The 21,254-nt window shown below is 46.8% G+C and overlaps 1 protein-coding gene and 1 pseudogene across 2 annotated transcripts in view; both read left to right on the top strand.

Annotated features, from left to right (window-relative positions):
• The window catches only part of MINDY2 (MINDY lysine 48 deubiquitinase 2), a 223,585-nt gene that overhangs the window by 78,912 nt on the left and 123,419 nt on the right, over positions 1-21,254 (top strand). The window lies entirely within an intron of this gene.
• On the top strand, positions 10,088-10,205 carry LOC148540307 (5S ribosomal RNA; annotated as a pseudogene).

Genomic DNA, 21,254 nt, shown 5'->3' on the forward strand with positions numbered 1-21,254 from the left:
AAGCCCGATGGTCGCGATGGTCCTGACCATCGCGACCATCTTCCTGGCCGCTCGCTATAGCTGTGGGTGGTCACCCACAGCTTATAGCGAGCAGCCAGGAAGATGGTCCAAAAAAATAAACCGGTCTTGATTCAGAGCGAGTGCTCTGTCACAGCGAGCGGTTCTGAATCAGGCCCAATGTTCAATTAAAAAATACAATAGTTTATTGGCATACCTGGTCCTGCTCCTCCACATTCTCCACGAGGGTCTCTTCTTCCTCGGGAACCAGTGAAGACCGTGCCCGTGTCTTTGGTTCTTGGTCAAGGACGAATTTGAGCAAGTCATAATACCATAACTTTGGCTTTATTACTTCATCTGCACATGCTCCCGAAAGTTTTGATTCTTCATACTTCTTGTGCTCCTTCAGGAACACTGTTCTCAAACCCTGGATCTTGCTCTTCATCCTCTCTATGCCAACATCACTGTCACACTCCCGACTGTATACCAACAATTTCTTCAGTGCCTGAAGCTTGACATCACGGTTGGAGTAGTTCCTATCTGCGTGCCTCCAAAGGCACTCATTGGCCTGGTACATTTCAATGAACCCGGCGATAAAAGCTCTGGATTGCGATCCAGTCATGTCTGCAAGTGAGAAAACAAAACAAAAAACACATGCATTACCCCATGCAGCACCCCCCCCCAAGTCCCTTTATGCAGCACCCCCCTCAAGTCCCTTTATGCAGCACCCCCCCCAAGTCCCTTTATGCAGCACCCCCCCAAGTCCCTTTATGCAGCACCCCCCCAGTCCCTTTATGCAGCACCCCCCCAAGTCCCTTTATGCAGCACCCCCCAAAGTCCCGTTATGCAGCACCCCCCCAAGTCCCTTTATGCAGCCTCCCCCCCATGCCCTTTATGCAGCCTCCCCCCCATGCCCTTTATGCAGCCTCCCCCCCATGCCCTTTATGCAGCCTCCCCCCCATGCCCTTTATGCAGCCTCCCCCCATGCCCTTTATGCAGCCTCCCCCCCATGCCCTTGATGCAGCGCACCCCCCTATGCCCTTTATGCAGCACCCCCCCTATGCCCTTTATGCAGCACCCCCCAAGTCCCTTTATGCAGCACCCCCCAAGTCCCTTTATACAGCACTCTCCAAATGCCACACCCCGCTTGTGTGCCCCCTCTTGTACCCCTTCCCAGTGCCAGTCCCCAGGGAGTGCTACATTGGTGGACAGTGGTTTACAAATAAATACTTACCGAGCTTCTATTTGTGATCCGCGTGGTCCTCCAAATAATGCAGCCTCTCTCAAGCTCCGTCAGGGCTGAATCCACAAAATGGAGGTGTGGGAGTGTCAGGGAGTGGTTCATCGTTTGATCGTTCACCGTGAACGATGTGTAAACGATCTGCAAGCGATTTTAAAGCGTTCAAGTGAAATTGACCAGGGAGCGCTCATCGTACATCGTTAGAAACTATTTCTGCACGATTTGCAAACGATTTTTAAACGATTGAACGTTACCGATATGGTTATCGTTCAATCGCCTGCTAAAATAGTCTAGTGCAGTGTTGGCTAACCTTGACACTCCAGCTGTTATGGAACTACATAACCCAGCATGCACTGCTACAGTTTTGCTATTAGGGCATGCTAAAACTGTGGCAGGGCATGCTGGGATATATAGTTCCACAACAGCTGGAGTGTCAAGGTTAGCCAACACTGGTCTAGTGGATGTGCCCCATAACACTCCAGTAATTTCACCTGTATAATTCAGCTCTGTGTTTGGAGATACAAGTGACTTTCACTTGTATCTCCAAACACTTTGAAGTTCTCCAATTTTTTCATTATAGACAACGGAATACAATATACAGTCTAACAAGTGATTATTCAGTGATAAAAGTAGGTTTGATTCCCTGGCCTCATACCAGGTGCTGTTACTCCATTTATAGCTTCTTGTTCTATCTTCGATATCTACAACTGTATCCAATTTAATATTTAGGTAATGCAAATAGTTCCAGGCCTTAAATACATTATCTTACATTTTTCTTCATTGAACCTCTCTGCCCAACTCCTTATTTGGTCCACTTCAGTAATAACTTTATATACAGATAAGGATATCTTCTTTCCTAGATTACATTCAAAGGATGAAAAGGTTGCGGCCCTCTGCAGATCCATGAGGCATTCCATTATTAGCTTTAGCCGTGTCTGAATATTATCCATTAAAAACAACACTTCTCCTCTTATCCATCAGCCAGTTATTTTTTTTCTTATATACCAGCCCTTGATTTGTCACTATATCAAATGCTTTTTAAAAATAAAAAAATCTCAACTGCACTGCCATGATCCAATTTAAAACTTACTTTGTCATAGAAACCGATCAGATTAGGTTATAATGACCAGTCTTTTAAGTCTATTTTTAGTCATTTATTTTTTTTCATGTTATCACTTAATATTCCTTCATATACCCACCACTGTTAAGTCTTGTTGGTTTGTAATTTAATGTGTTTAATTTTGCTGCCTTGACAAATATTTGGTTAACATCTACATTATTATATGGTCTTTGTGCTGATTGAATAGTATTACACTCAGTCAGCTTTAATACCTGTCTGAGCAATTCAAAATAGACATTTTCTAAAAATTTTTGTTTTTATTGAATTATAAATCAAGTGTCCGTGTTATGATCACTAGTAACTAGATACCTTCTTGCCTTTGTTAGATATTAAATACATTTGTGTTTGACTTCATATTAAAGTCACACAAACTCCTTTCCTCAAAGGAAAGCATTTACTCACCCCTATCTCATTAATAACCTTTACGTTTTCTCATGAATGCTCTCCGTTACCTCTTACTCCCACTGTCACTCCATGGCGATCTTCTACATCCACCCTCCTCTACCTTATTCTAGCCGTTTCAGCATACTTTATCCAATTCCTTTTCTCTCGTCTCTAATATTGCATCACATTTTGCCACCCTCCTCCTCATCTTCATCTTCCCTTTTTCCAACATCTCAGCTTGACCATTTCCATCATTACTTTCCCTGTCTGTAGCTCTAAATTATCTTGCACCAATCTCACTGCCCTCCCTACACTAACCTGAACTATCCTCTCACCCTCATATTTCCCTTCCTGTTACTGTCCCTCATCCTTCTGGATACTTTCCCCTCCCCACTTTATTCTCATACCTCCACTTTTCCACCTCCTAATTTTCTTTTTCTTTTGGACTCTGGAACGCTTGATCTAATGAAACAAGTTTGTATCTATCCAGAAAATACTGATTCCTCGCACCTTCAATCTGCTTGCCATTACTGAAATCTAGCTCCATCCATCTGACGCTGCTTCCCCTCCTGATCTCCTATGGAGGTCTCTCCTTCATCTCTCTGTACCCTTATCTCCTTGCCTCATTTTACAAAACTACACTTGCCGCTGCCCTACATGTCCCAGCTTCTGAACATAAAGGAAGATGTATTTAATCTACTAAAGAGGACAGGTGGAGGAGTTGCCCATAGCAACCATTTGGCTTCTAGCTATAATTTTGTAGAATGTACTTGAATAATGATAGCTGCTGTCTTTATAAGTTGCTTTGGGCAACTTCTCCACTTGTCCTCTTTATAAAGTTTGATACATCTCTTCCATAGACTGGTTATTTAAACACCATGACATTTCAGACAGGCTTGTTACCTGCAAAAGTTCTCCCATACTACAAAGTGCCAAAATCCTGCTCCAATTAACACTTCCTCCAATAGAAATGTATTTTGTTTTATTATACTGCTCACACGCTCTCTTCTCCCAGCCCTAAAGCAAACCTACTTTGAGTCTATACTAACAGCCAAGTCAACCAACTGCTGTTCACTTTGCCAATGGTAACTATTACCACAATGCTCCTGACTTTCTCACCTGCTTGAATGGCTAACCAAACACCATTTTTTAAGAAAGCTCCTCTTGCTAGAGTCCTCATACCCACCTTCTCCAATATCCTACGTTTCCTTGTTTGTTTCTCTCCTGGTATTACAAAAAACAAGGTCTTCACACATCATCTTTCTTTTCGGCCTCATCCTTTCAACTTAATCCTGTTTACTCCCAACTCCTATACATTCAAACTCCTCTTAAACCTGCCATCCTCTGGTGTTCTCTTTTTCATTTTCAAACAAGTAGTCTTCTCCACTATCCTCAAGAAACCGTCTCTTCAACCTATTTTTTTCCAGCTACTACCCAGTTTCTATTCTCCCTTTTCTTTCAATCTACTTGAGTGGCTTTTGTACAGCCACCTGTTTCACTTTCTCTCTTTGGCCCTATGGTTTGGGCTTCAACAAGACTGTCTTCAATAAAGCGACCAATGATTTGCTCACTCCTCCTCCTTGACCTCCCTGCCACTTTCTATACAGTCAACCACACTTTTCTCCTCAGCAGTCTTCTTTCACTTGGCCTCTGGAGCACTATTGTATTTTGGTTCACCTTTTACCCTTTGTGAATGGTTCTTCATTTTATCTGTCAATGGCTAACAAGATCACACTCTCCACAGTCTTCAAAGCCTGCTGCCGTGGTGTCATCCTCATCTTCCCCTCGTTACATCCAGTCAATTTTTTTCTCATTACCAGTGTATGACCCTTTCTCATTCAGGAAGTTACCAAAACACGTATACATTCTCTAATAACTTCCTTCATTGAGCACCTGAATGCCCTACAGTCAGGTCTTCCCTTCACCTGTTGTTTACCTCTACAATTTGTCCTAAATGGCATGACGAGACTGATCTTTTTATCACGAAGCTGTATTTCTGCTGCACCCTACACGGTCTCCTCTTTCCCTCCAAACTTTATAGTTACTCACGATCACTTTCAATGCCCTTGCCAATCCATACTTTTCCTAAATCTCTGCCCTCATCATGAGTTACACGCCCTCTTCGTTCTACCTATAACTCATATCTCTCCTCCCTGATAACCACCACTCTCTTCCGCCTCTGAAACTACTTCTGTGCTGCTCACTTACCCCACTCACCAGATGTTCCTGAAACTTCAGTCTTTCAAGCACCCTCTCAAGACTTCACCTCTGTACTAGAGTCTATCTTATCTTTATGATAATGGCTCTGTATGATCTAGCAGCTACAGTCCCATGTCCACTACGAATCCTACTACCTCTTTTTGCCTAAGCATTACCCCCTCTCGCTCTCGACCAGGGCTTTACAACTCCACTCCTCAAATGCCTGAACAGGTAATGTTTTCAGGATTTCTTTGATCATGCACAGGTGATTTAATTTATTTTGCTAGCTCAGTAATTATCCCACCTGTTTCCACAGATAGAAATCCTGAAAATATGAACTGTTGGGGGTACTTGAGGACTGGAATTGAAAACCCCTGCTCTAGACGGTAAGCTGTCATTAGGGCCATCTCTCATGTCTGCTCCATCTTCGTCAATCCCTCATGTACTTGTTCTGTTTTTTTATGTATGATTTGTATTTGTTGTAACTGCCTGGCATTGTACCATTTTTGTGTCGCCTTTCAAATAAGCGTGACAATAATTTTATTTCTTTGAAACAATGACATATGGGTTAATTCTTGGTCAGATTAACCACTTAACTGAAAAATTATTTTTCCAAAAACTGCTCAGAAATTGTCGGGTTTTCTTTATGATTGAATTAGGTCAAGAACATCTTTTTTTAAAACTTATCCAAAGCGATTTTATAATTTTTTTTTTTTTTTTTTTTTTAACACAGTCTACCATAACAATAGCAATTTTTATGGTATACTGTTATGGTAGCTATTGACAGGTGTACCATCGATGGTCAACGGGGAAACCATCAATAAAAATGTTAATTGATTATTTGAGACGACAGCAATCGATGCCTTAACATCGGTTGGGTCTGCCATCGATGTGCAGCATCGGTGCCTGTCAGCAGGGCAAAACCACTTGTTTTGTGTTGTTTTTTTTTTAGACCATCGATGGTTTGTGTGTGTGTGTATATGTGTGTATATGTGTGTGTATGTATATATATATATATATATATATATATATCATTCACATACTGTGTGTGTGTATATATATATGTGTGTGTGTGTATATATATATCATTCACATACTGTGTGTGTGTGTGTGTATATATATATATATATATATATATATATATATTTATATGTGTGTATGTATGTATGTGTGTATATATATATATATATATATATATATATATATATATTTATATGTGTGTATGTATGTATGTGTATATATATATATATATATATATATATATCATTCACATACTGTGTGTGTGTGTATATATATATATATATATATATATATATAATATTACACATGTTTGGTATTTTTTCCATTGGATGGCACCCGGGCAATTATTCAAGTTTTTGTGGAGTGCCGGCCATTTTTGTACTATATTTTACCTCTGGTATGTTTTTCATTCCGGTCGTTTGCAAGGCACCCCTTGAATTATATGACTTTATCTGCTATATCAGAACATCCCTTTGTTTATTTTTCTCTATTCAAAAATAGGGAATTTTTTCTTTCTCTTTTTTCCTGTTTCATACTTGTGGATTATTTTTTCAATTATGTCCTCACAGCTATAAGAATTATTCAGTTTTTGTTTTTCCCTTTTTTTTCCTTTTTTGTGATACACACAAACATATATACATTTTTTACGTGTAGACACAGGGTATAGACCACTGCATTCAAGCATTGTTTTGGGACCCCGTACATTGTGTCATATTATATACTATTGCACATATCATGACATTTGTGTTTTATCTTCATACATTTACATCTCCTGTGTTTTCCGGTATTTCTGCCACTGGAATAGTGATGTCTCAAAGCAACTTATGTGCTACTAACATACCAACAGATGGGAGTGGGTTTCTCAATATACAGCTACCACTGGGTGACATTCTTAGCTTTAGCGAATCAGAAGCTGAAAACTTATACTTCAAAGAAACCCTTTTAGACACTGCAGGGACAACATCATCGGAGGAATTGTTTATTCAGATTCTCAAATTAAAGAAAAAAGAAATTGATTATCATTTGCATGGGGTCACATTATCGGATTACCATAAGGAAAGTAAAATTCCTAGAGGTTTTATTATTAAGAATGTTCCGACCATTGGTCGGAATAATTTCGACTTTTGTAGGAGGTGGGTGGCGGTTTTAAACAAATGTTCGCTTGACCTCATTCTTTTAGTTATAGAGGAATCCAGCAGAGAACTTAGCATTATCCGCGATAAGATCAAATCCTTTGATACCATACATAAATCCTACCTTGTCAATGATAGTTCCAACAATTGGCTTGAGAAGCTGAATATCCAAATAGATGAATATAAAAGGGACCTAATTAAATATAAAAAGGAGAAACTAGCCAAAGTCAACACTGACTATCAGGAACAACGTGTCTATTCCTGGGCAACAGGGGAACTCTTAATCCCATATTCCAAAGGAACCGTTTTAGAAACCCTCGACGACCTTTGTGACGAATTAGCCCCACTGGATCCTTCTGTGTCAAAAGTGACCAAGATCTCCACTTCACTTCCAATCACACAACGTCCCCCTTTAGGGGTAGCCACACGAGCACAAAAAGGAAACGATCCCGCTCTAGACGTGGTAAACAGGGGTCGAGGCAGAAGGGTGTACAAAAAGAAAACGTAATTTTGAATCTATCCTCCAGAACACTCACCATGGCAGAATCCACACTATTACAAAAAGGTCTAACATTCATTCCCACATGCACATTCAATAGCTTCCATTGGAAGAAGGATCTATGGAGATTACATAGGAGTCTAAAACTCAAAGAGTTCTTTAGTAATTCGGAGGCCATTCCTACAATGACACCCATTTCACATTTCAAAAAAACCTCTTCTTTTGATCCCTCTTCAAACAATGCCTCCATCAAGAGCTTTGTTAGAATGTTGGATCAGGAGGTAAGCTCACATTTTAAGGGGATGACCCCGATACGACACAATCTATCCAAAGAAGAATATAATGCGTTGATCTCTCTGAGCAAAGATAACTCTATAGTGATTCGATCAGCTGACAACGGGGGTGCCATTGTTATCCAGGATAGAGCCCAGTACTGTGATGAAATTTATCGGCAGCTAAATGATGTCCACACATATTGTCTGCTCAATCATGACCCTACTGTTTCCTTCAAAAAACAACTGGATGATGTGTTAATACAGGCCTATGAACAGAGGTATATAACTAAAGACATCAAAGATTATCTGACCATAGATAAACCCGTGGTTCCATTACTGTACACACTGCCCAAGATCCATAAATCAATATCCACACCTCCAGGTCGTCCCATAATCTCAGCCAGAGACAGTCTTTATAGTAACACATCCAAGTATTTAGATTATTACTTACAACCCCTCATTTCACTTGAACCAACATTTTTGAAAGATTTCAATACCCTTTTGGACAAATTACACAGCTTGAATAATCTTCCACACGATTTACTTTTGTGTACCATTGATGTTAACTCTCTTTATACCAGCATACCACAGCAGGAGGGTTGCGAGTATATGGGAACCTTTTTGAGGTCACACTCTGAGTATCAGGGCCCCAACATTGATTTTTTTCTTGTGTCTTTTGAAACAGACTCTGAATAATAATTATTTTCTTTTTGACAATAAGTTTTTTCTTCAGAAAAAAGGCTGTGCCATGGGGTCTCATGTATCCCCTTCTTTTGCCAACATATACATGTTTTTTGTGGAAAAAGAACTGTTTTTGAACAACCTTGATTTCAACAAGTACTTACTTTTTTTTGTTCGATACATCGATGATATATTGGTATTGTGGTCTGGCACCGAAGTTGATTTCATCAATGTCATGTCCAAGATCAATACTATGCATCAATACATTACCTTCACTTATGAGCAAAGTCACAGTAACGTGCATTTTTTGGATTTAAACATTCAGTGGACTGGAACGGATTTTGACACCTCCATTTATCATAAACCAACTGACAGCAACACCTTACTGCATGCACAGAGCCATCATCCCACGTCACTCAAAAGGAGTCTACCATATTCCCAATTCTTACGTGCACTCAGGATCACCACTGATCCCTCTCGAGCTGAACAAGAAATCGATTGCATGATAACCAAATTTGCACAACGTGGATATAGACACAAGGATCTGGCTTCGGCAAAAGCCAGAGCAATAACAGTACACGGAGTTACAAATGAAGCCGACAAGACAATAAGCAACAAAAGGGATACAATGTTATTTGTTAATCAACACAATGTAGCCAGCAAATTTATCAACTCCACAGCCAAACGTCTCTGGCCTATAATTAACACGGACAATTCTATTAAGCCGTTAAAAAACTCAAAGATTATGCTGGGCTACAAACATGGCAAAAATCTGAAGGATTGGCTGGTACATAATGACATTAACTTTGGAACAGCATTTTTTATCCAAGAGACCAGGTTGTTATCGCTGTACCGGCTGTACGACATGCAGTTTTATGGAAACTGGCCCTGACATTGTACACCCACATTTGGGGAAACGTTTCCCAATCAAACACATATTAACATGTACATCCAAATATGTGGTGTACATGATCCGATGTCCTTGTGGATTAATGTACATTGGGAAAACCACTTGCACTGCCAGGATTCGCATGGCACAACATCGTACTGCAATTCGTCAAGCACTGGAGGGAAAGGAAATTGACCAACCTGTAACACGCCATTTCAAGAATCTTCGACATTCATTATCCACCTTGGTGTATAAATTAATTCATCATGTCCCCATCAACAAGCGGGGAGGTGATAGGGAGAAGAAACTGTTACAACTTGAAACTTTCTGGATACACAAAATGAACACTATATCACCACTTGGTCTCAAAGAAAACAAGAAAAAGAAAGTTGTTCATTAAGGAACATCTTGGATCGCTTGCTGTTGCCATACCGTGCATTAATATTTATACTCACAGGGTATTGGTTACCCACTTTTTTTCCCACTAGGTTTCTTGGACAGTATGCATTGTTGTATTATCCAGGCCTTGTTGTTCTCATTATTATGCCGTGATCTATTTTTGTTCTAGATCCATCTATTGTGTATTGTTACATTGATGTCTCGGTTGTTGGCATACGCAGGACTACCATATTTGGATACTTTTTCTCCTTTGCTACAGCCATACTACACTGGATACGCCTTATACCGTCTGATCTTTGAAGCTAAGCAGTGTAGGCCAGGCTACTACTTGAGTGGGAGACCACCTAGGAATACCTGGTGCTGTATCATGGAATTATCCTAGCTGATGCTTGTCCATTCGTATTTGCCGGCTTTTCTTGTCCACTTTCTCTATGTATCTACACGGTTGATGGATCTCATTAGTTTGTTTGACATGTTCATTTTAGCATCATGGAGAGATTCTTGAATATTCTTACCTCTGATTACAACTATGTTATGGATCCATCCCTGGTCCAATTTGCTACTCTGCTGTGATCAATGTCACTCCTTATTTCATTCTCACATGTCACATCCAGTTTGGTATAGCCAGAACCACTCTTCACCATGCATTTTGGTTCGCAATGACCAGTTCAGCTATACAGTGGTTAATCAATTTATTTAATTAATTTCATTGTTTTATTGTTTCTACTTGCTTACATGACTTACCATTCTTGAATATAGCCAGAACCATTTTTTACCTTGCATCATTGTTATTTACAATTGGTATGACTATGCAGTGGTTAATTGAATTGTATTGCTGCCTGTTCTTATTGGGCAGTGTAACATCGCTGCAACATGTCAGCATGAGCCGCATGCTTTCTCCCCAACTAGCGCTGAAGCGGCGGAGAGTGTAGCATGCCGCGGCTGTGCATCTGTTTGTATAGTCTCAGCGGGTTGCCCTGGTTACTTACCAGGGCAACCACACTCAGTGCGGCTATGTCATTGTGTTAGCGCTCTTTCCTGCCCTGATGACGTCATCGTCGGCGTCGTCAGCGTTACACAGGATCACTATGGGATGTCACTGGGTATAAAGGTATGCACTGTATCTTCTGTCCTTAGTTCTTGATAAAAGTCGCCAGACTGAAACGTTGAACTTTGACCTGCCGTGTCGTGAGTCTTCTTTATCAGAGTCCTGTGAGTGCCGCTGTTATTTTTATACATGTTTGGTATTTTTTCCATTGGATGGCACCCGGGCAATTATTCAATTTTTTGTAATAATATATATATATATATAATTTATTTATTTATTTTTATACTGTATATATAGATATACTGGGTCTGTGTGTGTAAGTATATATTATACTGTGTACTGTATCATACATACATACACTGCATATATACTTATATATATATATATATATATATATATATATATATTAAATTATATTATATTTATACTGCCCAATCACTGTGATCGGGCACAAGGGAGGCAGATGAGGCGGAGCTGCTCCTGGCCGGAGGAATGAGGAGGAGGTGTGGCTGCCCCCGGCCAGTAGTAAATAGCTGCCTGCGAGAGAGCAGCCAAACGGGGGAGGTGAGGGTGCTGGCGGGTGGACACAGCAGCCGAGGCCGGCTTCCAGGAGCCGCGGCTGCTGCTTTCTGTGGAGGAGGAGCCTTTGCGGCCTCGTGGAGAGGTGGTTGCCGCCGGCCGGAGTCTCTTGGTCACAGCAGCACCGCGACTGGCTTCCAGGAGTCACAGGTGCTTACAGCAATTGAGGTAACGGCTGCCTTGCAGCCATGCCACAGGGGGTGATGCCAGCATCCCGATCACTGCTGGCCACAGTAATCGGGACTCCGCAGCAGCCGTGGCTACACGAGCAGTGGCTGCTGCTACAATGAAAGTCAACCACGCTGGAAGGGGGATGATGCCAGCAGTGATTGGGACATGCTGAAGAAGCAGCCGCGGGTGGAGAGGGACCAGGAGGTCCCTCTGATATAGGCGGCTGCGGGACGATTAGCTTCCTGCTGCCGCCCAGTGGACATTTCTGACTGGTCGTATAGAGATACGACCATGTCGGATAAAGCCCAGTCTGGTATGGTCGTATCTGATACGACCATGCCAGGCAAGTGGTTAATAGAGACAGGAAAAAGTTATTCCCCCTAGAAAGTACATAGTGCGACAACTTCTGCAATGTCTTCGAGGAAGCTTGGGAAGTCACTTGGACAAAATACTAAGAGAAACATAAAAGGGAAATATTAGGGCTGCTATGCATTTCAAGTAGTTGAAATCAGGCAAACCATTTGCTTATTCCTTTTTAGACTCCGGGGCAGTCCTACATTATGGGATGCACCCAAGCAAACACATATCAAGGTGTCAAAAAGTAAATAAAGTACAGACCATTTCATGTACAAAAAAGATATTTATTGACCAACTGTTTAAATCTTATTTCTCTTTCATCCACTAGGAGACACTGGAGCTGAAGACACTGGGGTATAGACGGTGGTAGAGTAGAGCCTGGCACTTTAAATAATTTAGAAGTGTGAATGGCTCCTCCCCCTCTATGTCCCATCAGCCCCAGTTTTAGAAACGTCCCCGAAAGAGCCGGTGCACAGTGGGCTACTCCAGCCCGTTAGTATTTTGTTTTAAATTTATTTTCTACACCATTTTCCTGTGAGGACAAGCAGACTGCGGCCAGCAGCTTTCTGCCTGCTACGTGGGAGCTGCTGGGAAGGGACCGCCATGGCTACTGCAGTCTGTGTCCGGTGCCGTGAGGGGGGCCCCAGCTTTGAGACCACTGTCTCTGTGAGGCCCGACATAGCTGGAAAGGGCTTGTGTCCGGGTTCCCCACCTGCCCCCTAAGCCCAGCATCCCAGCCGCAGCAGTGTGTAAGTATACCACTGCTCCTGAGTAGCCGGAGCAGTGGAGAAAGACTGGGCACAGTGACAGTGTGCCTGCCACTGTCACATAACAGGGCGCTATCTCTGCTTTCTACTTCAGGGTCCATAGGGTATCCACAGGATACCTTGGGTATAGGTGTGACGTCAGTCGCTGGGCACCATAGAGTTAAGCTTTTCAGCCTCCCAGGATGCACTAGGGTCCCCCTCCTATACCCCGCCCCCGAGCCAAGGCACCCCAGTTTAGTTTGGTGCCCGGCCGGCGTCGGGTGCACCTGTCGGAGTGGGGGCTAGAAGAGCCCCTGAAGCTTTCTTCAGTGCAGCTGTGGCTGCACATCTGGATGTACAGCATGGACAGTCAGTCCTGACGTCCATGCTGTCTTCCCTACACCCCCGCCGGTACCAGAACGCCGGTACCGATCCGGGGATGCTGGTGAGCATCTGGGGTCACAGCTAGCGGTGACCCCAGATGTTCCGGACCATGGCCGGATCCAAGGGGGACAAAGGTAAGGAGCGGGGTCCCGCGGTAGGTCCCCGCTGGTCACATGGTCCTAAGTCCCCAGGCAGGGGGCTCCCTGGGGACTGGCTGCAGCGTGGAGCCAGGCGACCAACCTGCGCTTTCCACTACCCCCTGGGACAGCGGACCGCAGCAGAGCGGTAGCGCTGCGGCGTCCCAGGGGTTAAATGCATGCCAGGGGAGCGCGCCTTCCCTGTCTCACAGCCGGCGCCTCCCCCGCTGCACACAGCCCTCTCTGCATGCTGCCGACTGGTCCTGTGGCAGCGCTCCTCCCCCAGGCCAGCCTCCTCTCTGCTCCTCGGCGGCCATCTTCTCCAGAACGCATGGTGAACGCTGCTGGAAGTGCTGGACGGAAGCATCGTGGTCTGGGTCCCCCCGCATACCTCTCCTCCGCTTTGGCTCAGGTCTGTGTATGCAGTGCTGTGTCCTACCAGGCCCTGTGTCTGTGTAGTTGAGTGATCAGCGCTGTTAGTGCAGGAATTGTTATTTCTCTGCATTGTATGTGACTGTGCTAGCGCTGCCTGTAACTTTTCTTCTCTAAACTGTCAGCTTTATTACTGTCCCTGTTCTTTCTGCTAAAGCCCTTGCGGTGCGGTGCTGCAGGGTTGTCTCTCGCCTATTTAATACTTAATTGGTGAGAGAGGTCACATACGTGGTGCCATCATGTCTGAAAGTGATTTTCCCCTCCGGCTACAGTGTACCACGTGCAAAGTACCGTTAGCGGAGGGGGAGGGTAACGCGGAGGGCCTTTGCCGGCAGTGTTTGTCCATGGCGCGGCCTATTACGGTTACAGCACCGGTACAGGAGCCGCCCTGGGCTTGTTTCGCTCAGGCGTTAACAGCTTTAGTGGGCCAGTTAGCTCCGCAGCCCGTGTTTACTCCGATGGGTTTGTCCCAGCAGTCTGTGGTGTCGTCACCCATGCAGGGCTTCCCACGACAATTGGTGGTACCCCACAGTCTCCCTATTTCCCCGCTCCCGGGTTCTCAGGAGCCAGCGTGGGTTAACTCCCTGACGAGTTCTGTACAGCACTTGTCGGATGTGTTGCAAGGGGAGTCTGTGATGCGGCCTCATAAAAGGCCGGTGGCGTCTCTGTCCGCTCCTTATGAGGATGACGAAGGGACGTCTGATGATGGGGAGATTCTGGATCCTTACGATCAGGAACCTCTCCATACTAAGGACGCTGATGCTAAGTCCAAAGTATATATTCCTGGACTTATTCGGGCGGTCCTCACAGCCTTGGTGATTGAGGACGAAGTTCCCCCAGCGGCTAAGTCTAAATATGCCTTTTTCAAAGATGTGAAGGGCGATGCCACAGTCTTTCCTCTTTCGGGTCAGTTGGTGGACCATTTAGAGGAGGCGTGGAAACAACCTGGCAAAAGATACCAGCCGCAGAAACGCCTGGCGGTGGATTATCCGTTCGCGGATAATTATTTTGCTAAGTGGGAATCCCCTCCACAGGTGGATTCTCACGTGACCCGTCTTGTCCGTAGTGCCACATTGCCGATGCCATCCATGTCCTCCCTTAAGGATGCTACGGACCGCAAGGTAGAAATCTGCCTGAAGTCCACTTATTCCCTTGCAGGGGGGGCAGCACGGCCGGCTATGGCCATTTGCTGGGTTGCCAGAGCGATGGGCGGCTTCATTAGAGGCTTCTTTTGAATCCGACTGTCCGGCCGAACAGGCGGAGTTGATTGGCAATCTCCGTGATTCGGCCACCTACATCAACGAGGCGGCTCTAGACATTAGTACTCTGGTGTCTAGAATTTCTTCAGCAGCGGTAGCTGCTCGTCGCACCTTGTGGCTGCGATCCTGGAAGGCGGACGCAGATTCCAAGAAAGGTCTGGAAGCGTTGCCGTTTACCGGAGAAGTTCTCTTCGGTCCGGATCTGGATAAGATTGTGGCCACGCTGGCGGCAGCCAAATCTGGTTGTCTCCCGTCGGCCGCTGCTCCTTCTGGTTCGGGACCATCGTCCTTTCGGTCATCTAGGGCCCAGGGCAGGCCCAAACCACAGTCGTTTCCTCGACAGGCTGGCCCTAAGAAATCGGTCAAGCCCCGGGAGCAGGCATGGAGTACCAGACGTCCGGCCCCCAAGCCAGATGACAAGCCTGCGGCCTGACGGTCCGGGCCTCCCTTTGGGGGATCCCAGGGTGGGAGGCCGCCTGCTACAGTTCGCCCAGTGTTGGTCGACCACTACGACAGACACTTGGGTTCTGGAGGTGGTTTCCCACGGATACGCCCTCTCCTTCCGGCACAGACCCCCGGCTCGCTTCTTCACCACGGGTCTACCATCAGACCGGAACAAGGCTACGGAGCTGCGGAAGGTATTGCACACTATGCTCCAGGCTGGAGTTATAGTGCCTGTTCCATTCTCCCAGAGGGGCCAGGGTTTCTATTCAAATCTATTTTTGGTACAGAAACCCAATGGGTCATATCGTCCGATTCTCAACCTCAAAGCACTCAACAAGTCTTTGCGGGTCCCGAAGTTTCGGATGGAGACCCTACGGTCCATCATTCTGGCGCTGGAACCTGGGGACTACATGGTGTCATTGGACATACAGGACGCTTACCTGCATGTCCCTATTCTTTTGCGCCATCAACAGTTCCTCAGGTTTGCAATCCGCAGCGACCACTTCCAGTTTCGGGCGTTACCTTTTGGCCTGGCAACAGCACCACGTGTTTTCACCAAGGTGATGGCGGTCATGGCGGCTTCTCTGCGGCTGCAGGGAGTCCGCATGTTGCCGTATTTGGACGACCTGTTATTGGTGGCAGGATCTCCAGAGCTCCTGTTACGCCACTTGGACCTGACCATTGCACTGCTGCAACGGCACGGCTGGCTAATCAACTGGCAGAAGTCCACTCTAATCCCGTCTCGGAGGATTCTGCATCTTGGAGCCTTATTGGACTCGGGACAGCAAAGGATCTTCGTGACGGAGGACAAGATCTCTGCTTTACAGTCAAGGGTGCGCAGTTGCCTGCACAGCCGCCGGGTGTCCTTACACTCGGCGATGAGGTTACTGGGCTCCATGGTGTCGGTGTTCGACATGGTGGAATACGCCCAGTTTCACTCCAGACCTCTGCAGCACCTGATCCTGTCAAAGTGGAACGGGCTGCCTCAGTCTCTGAAGTCCCAGACGATTGTGCTCACCCAGGAGGTTCGCCTGTCCCTTGCGTGGTGGTTACAGACGACCCACCTCAACAAGGGACGTCCGTTCTGGGTTCCAAATTGGGTCCTGTTGACAACGGACGCCAGTCTTCGGGGCTGGGGAGCAGTTTCGGGTCCACACTTGTTCCAGGGCAGGTGGACGCCAACAAGCGGAGCTTCCAATAAATATCTTGGAACTCCGTGCGGTCTTCAATGCTCTCCAGCAGGCACAGCGGTTTCTCCAGGGTCGCCCGGTGCAGGTCCAGTCGGACAACGCTACCACCGTGGCCTACATAAACAGGCAAGGAGGAACTCGCAGTCGGGCGGCTCTCGTAGAGGTCTCTCGGATCCTGGTTTGGGCGGAGCGCAATCTTCCGGCCATATCAGCGGTCTTCATCCCGGGAGTGCTAAATTGGGAGGCGGACTTTCTAAGTCGCCAGGACGTTCATCCGGGGGAATGGTCCCTGCACCCGGACGTTTTTCAACTACTGGTGGACAGGTGGGGTCTTCCAGAAATCGACCTCATGGCGTCCTGGCACAACAACAAGTTGCTGGTGTACGGGTCTCGCACAAGAGACGAAGGGGCGTCTCTGGTGGATGCTCTGTCCGTCCGGTGGACGTTCCGGTTCGCATACCTGTTCCCTCCGGTCTCCCTTCTTCCACGGGTAATCCGGAAATTCAAACAGGAAGGAGGGACGCTCCTGTTGATAGCTCCCGCGTGGCCCAGACGGCACTGGTTCTCAGACCTTCAGGGTCTGTCCATGGACAGTCCTCTGCGGTTGCCGCTACGACCGGACCTTCTGTCTCCGGGTCCTTGCCTTCACCCGGACCTGACTCGGCTGTCTTTGACGGCGTGGCTGTTGAGACGGCCATGCTGAGGTCCCGGGGGTTTTCCAGCTCTGTGGTGCGTACCATGTTACGAGCTCGGAAATCGTCTTCCGCGAGGATATACCATCGCGTGTGGCATACGTTCTTCCAGTGGTGTCGCCCGAGAGGTTATGCACCGCGGGAGTTTCGTCTGTCTCGGATTCTCGCCTTCCTGCAAGCGGGACTAGATCATGGGCTTCGCCTTGCTTCTTTGAAGGTACAGGTTTCGGCCCTATCTGTCTGGTTTCACCGTAGGATTGCTACGATCCCGGATGTGCGCACCTTGATGCAGGGTGTTCTCCGCATTCAGCCGCCCTTTGTTCCACCTGTGGCGCCTTGGGATTTGGCTGTGGTCCTGAGGGCTCTCCAAGGACCGCCGTTTGAACCACTGGGCTCAGTGGATCTTAAATGGCTAACAGCTAAGACTGTTTTCCTTCTGGCCATTGCTTCGGCCAGACATGTTTCTGAGTTAGGGGCTCTTTCTTGTAGACCCCCTTTCTTGGTTTTTCACGGGAACAGGGCAGTGCTCCGCACTCGGCCCGAGTTTCTTCCCAAAGTTGTTTCCCAGTTTCATGTTAACGAGGAAATAGTTGTTCCGGCCTTTAACTCACCGGGTCTTTCCGTGGGTGAGGCCTCTTTGGATGTTGTGCGGGCCTTAAGGACTTATGTTGACCGCACTTCTTCGTTTAGGAAGTCGGACGCTTTGTTTGTCCTCTATGGCTTCCGTAAAAAGGGTTGGCCTGCTTCAAAGCAAACTTTGGCAGCCTGGATCCGTATGGCTATTTCTGAAGCTTATCTTCATGAAGGCCTACCGGTCCCTCCTTCTCTGAAGGTTCATTCCACTAGGTCTGTGGGTCCTTCGTGGGCAGCTCGACGTGGTGCCTCGGCAGTTCAGATCTGCAAGGCTGCTACGTGGTCCTCTGTCCATACCTTCGTGAGGTATTACAGGTTTGACACCTTCGCCTCTCAGGATGCTTCCTTCGGGTGGCGGATTCTCCTTTCTGCACAGGAACGTCCCCACCCTTAAAGGATACTGCTTTGGGACATCCCCAAGGTATCCTGTGGATACGCTATGGACCCTGAAGTAGAAAATATGAGATATGGTAAGAACTTACCCTTGTTATCTCTATTTCTACGAAGTCCATAGGGTTCCACAGGACTCCCGCCCTGTCGCACCTGTGCTGCAGATGGGCTTTGCTCTGGTCACCGGTTTTCCGTCTCCCTCTGGTGAGAATGTGATTCTTGTATGTGTCCAGATCTTTTTTCTCTCTCTTCCTTCTCCTCCTCCGGCCTATGGCTTGATAACTAACTGAGGTGCCTTGGCTCGGGGGCGGGGTATAGGAGGGGGACCCTAGTGCATCCTGGGAGGCTGAAAAGCTTAACTCTATGGTGCCCAGCGACTGACGTCACACCTATACCCAAGGTATCCTGTGGAACCCTATGGACTTCGTAGAAATAGAGATAACAAGGGTAAGTTCTTACCATATCTCATATTTTCCCTCCTCTATTATTCAGAGGAGGAGAGGCCGTGTCGAACTGCTTCCAGGGGCATATTAGCGCCGGAGACTTCCACGGTGGCTCAGTTCGCTAAGAACAGCCATCTCTGTGTGCAACCATCCTGGGGTTTTAGCCCAGTCATTTAGAGAAGCCATCGCAGTCACAGACTGTATTCCTTTCTCCCCCGGCTGTTATGTAGCGCCACAGTGTGTGCTTGCCTGCAGATGAAGGAGGTGGATTTTATTTATCCTCCTCCTGCAATTGAAGCCAGGGGTTTAAGTTTTCAGTCTTTTAAGGGCTGTGTAATGGAGGATGTCACTAAGGTGAGAGGAGGCCAGAGCATTTGTTTTGTGGCCATAGTTTGTTTAGTATAGCTATGGTCCGTAGACAGCTACCCGGCAACGGTCCCGCCTTTTCATGTCCAGTGCAGCGAGCTGCTTATTTTAACTAAGGCGCTATAACATTCTAGCCAGCACTAGTGAAAAAAAAAAAAGGCAGAGCTTAACGACAGCGCGGCAGTGCAGGTCTCAGACAGTGGACGCCAATTGGGGAAGATGTATGAAGCCCAGAAACGGTATCAGCGCACATTATGTGCGCTGATACTGCTTCTCCCCGATGTACGATCGGGGGTCTGGGCGCCCCTGTTATTATCGGCGCTGCTATCTACAAGATAGCAGCGCCGATAGCCTGGGCTATGTACGAATGGTCAGATAGCTGTCGTTATCGATAGCTACAGGCTGGCGCTAGCCTATCCCCACAGCAAGGACTGCGGTGGCTGCCGGCTCCAGGCTGCACGCTGGGATCTCGCGATACTTGCGAGATCCCGCGCATGCTCAGTGGAGCCGGCCGGGACAGAGACACAGCGCATCAGCAGTAGGCTGATGCGCTGCTGTCTCTAACGGATAGCGCCGGAGGGGGGAGTTAACTCTCCCCCTCTACGGCCGATGAGATGTTCTTACATCTCATCGGTAGTGCTTCCTGCTTCGCCTCGGTAAAGAGGCGAAGCAGGAAGCAGTATAGCGGCACGTTAAGTGCCGCTATCATACATCTACCCCAATATGCGGGTCATCCCTAAAGTGCTGAGGCATCACAGCTCCTTAATGGGGTAGATGTATGAAAGTGGCACGTTAAGTGCCGCTGTAATGCTTCCTGCTTCGCCTCTTTACCGAGGCGAAGCAGGAAGCACTATCGATGAGATGTATAAACATCTCATCGGCCGGAGAGGAGGAGTGTTAACTCCCCCCTCCGGCGCTACCCATTAGTGTCTCTGTCCCGGCCGGCTCCACTGAGCATACTTGGGATCTCACAAGTATCGCGAGATCCCCGCGTGCAGCCTGGAGCCGGCAGCAGCCCCAGCAGGGACAGCGCTGTCCCTGCTGTGGGGATAGGCTAGCGCCAGGCTGTAGCTGTCGATAACGACATCTACAGCCGGCCGAACTGTCATGCGGTATGACCGTTCGTACATGGCCCTGCCGCTCGGGGCTGCTATCTTGTAGATAGCAGCGCCGATAATGACAGGGGCGCATAGCGCCCCTGTCATTTACCGCCCAGACCCCCGATCATACATCGTGGAGAAGCGTTATCAGCGCACATAACGTGCGCTGATACCGCTTCTGGGCTTCATACATCTCCCCCAATACCTGTAGTGCGCACACAAGGTGAGACAGTACTCCTCCCTTATAACTCCGTTGGTGAGAGAAGGCTGAGTCTAACATGGAAAAATTCCCATGGGGTCCCATTGCACCAGTCTTTAACTCTTAAATAGCTGAAAACTAGTGCATCTACAACTGTGTAGCTATTTCCTATTGCATTGCCACACTAAATGACATACAGGGTTGTCATAGGAAGGAACCTATGTTTTCACATTCTAATGTAGCACCATTTCCTATGAAGCGTTTATTTGGTGGAGGAGCTGGGTGCACTTTCTTGAGGCACGCACTCTCTTTTTAGCCCACCATTTTCTAGATCTACATACTTTTAATGCAGGGTTAGCTTCGATTGCTGTATTGTATTTCCATCAGAAGGGCAGCGTGGTTGGTGTAATGGTTAGCATTACTACCTCACAGCCCTGAGGTTGTGTGTTCAGTTCCCACCAAGGCCCTAACAGTGTGGAGTTCGTATATGCATGGGTTTACTCCAGTTTCCACTCGCACCACAAAAATATAGTGGTAGGTAAATTGTCTCCTGACACCGACCCCAGGCTGTCTCATACCTCACTATATGATTAATCTAGATAGCTCACTTTAAAGGGGCAGTCCTCGTCCCATGCGTGTGTATATTTATTTTACACACTTCGACAATATATACTAGAATTGGAAGCTGGGTTTAAATAGCCCAGTGAGCACACTATGTGCTAGGGCATAGGCTCTACAATCCTACACTGTGATAGTCACAATTAGGATTCCTACGAGATCTTCAGTGAGGTTGTTCCTTACCTGTTCCTCCTTATGGAAAAACAAGCCGAACGGTAAAGGTATATTAT

This window comes from Taudactylus pleione, unplaced genomic scaffold (assembly GCF_031769625.1).
Source record: "Taudactylus pleione unplaced genomic scaffold, aTauple2 ptg000019l, whole genome shotgun sequence".
Classification (NCBI taxonomy): domain Eukaryota; kingdom Metazoa; phylum Chordata; class Amphibia; order Anura; family Myobatrachidae; genus Taudactylus; species Taudactylus pleione.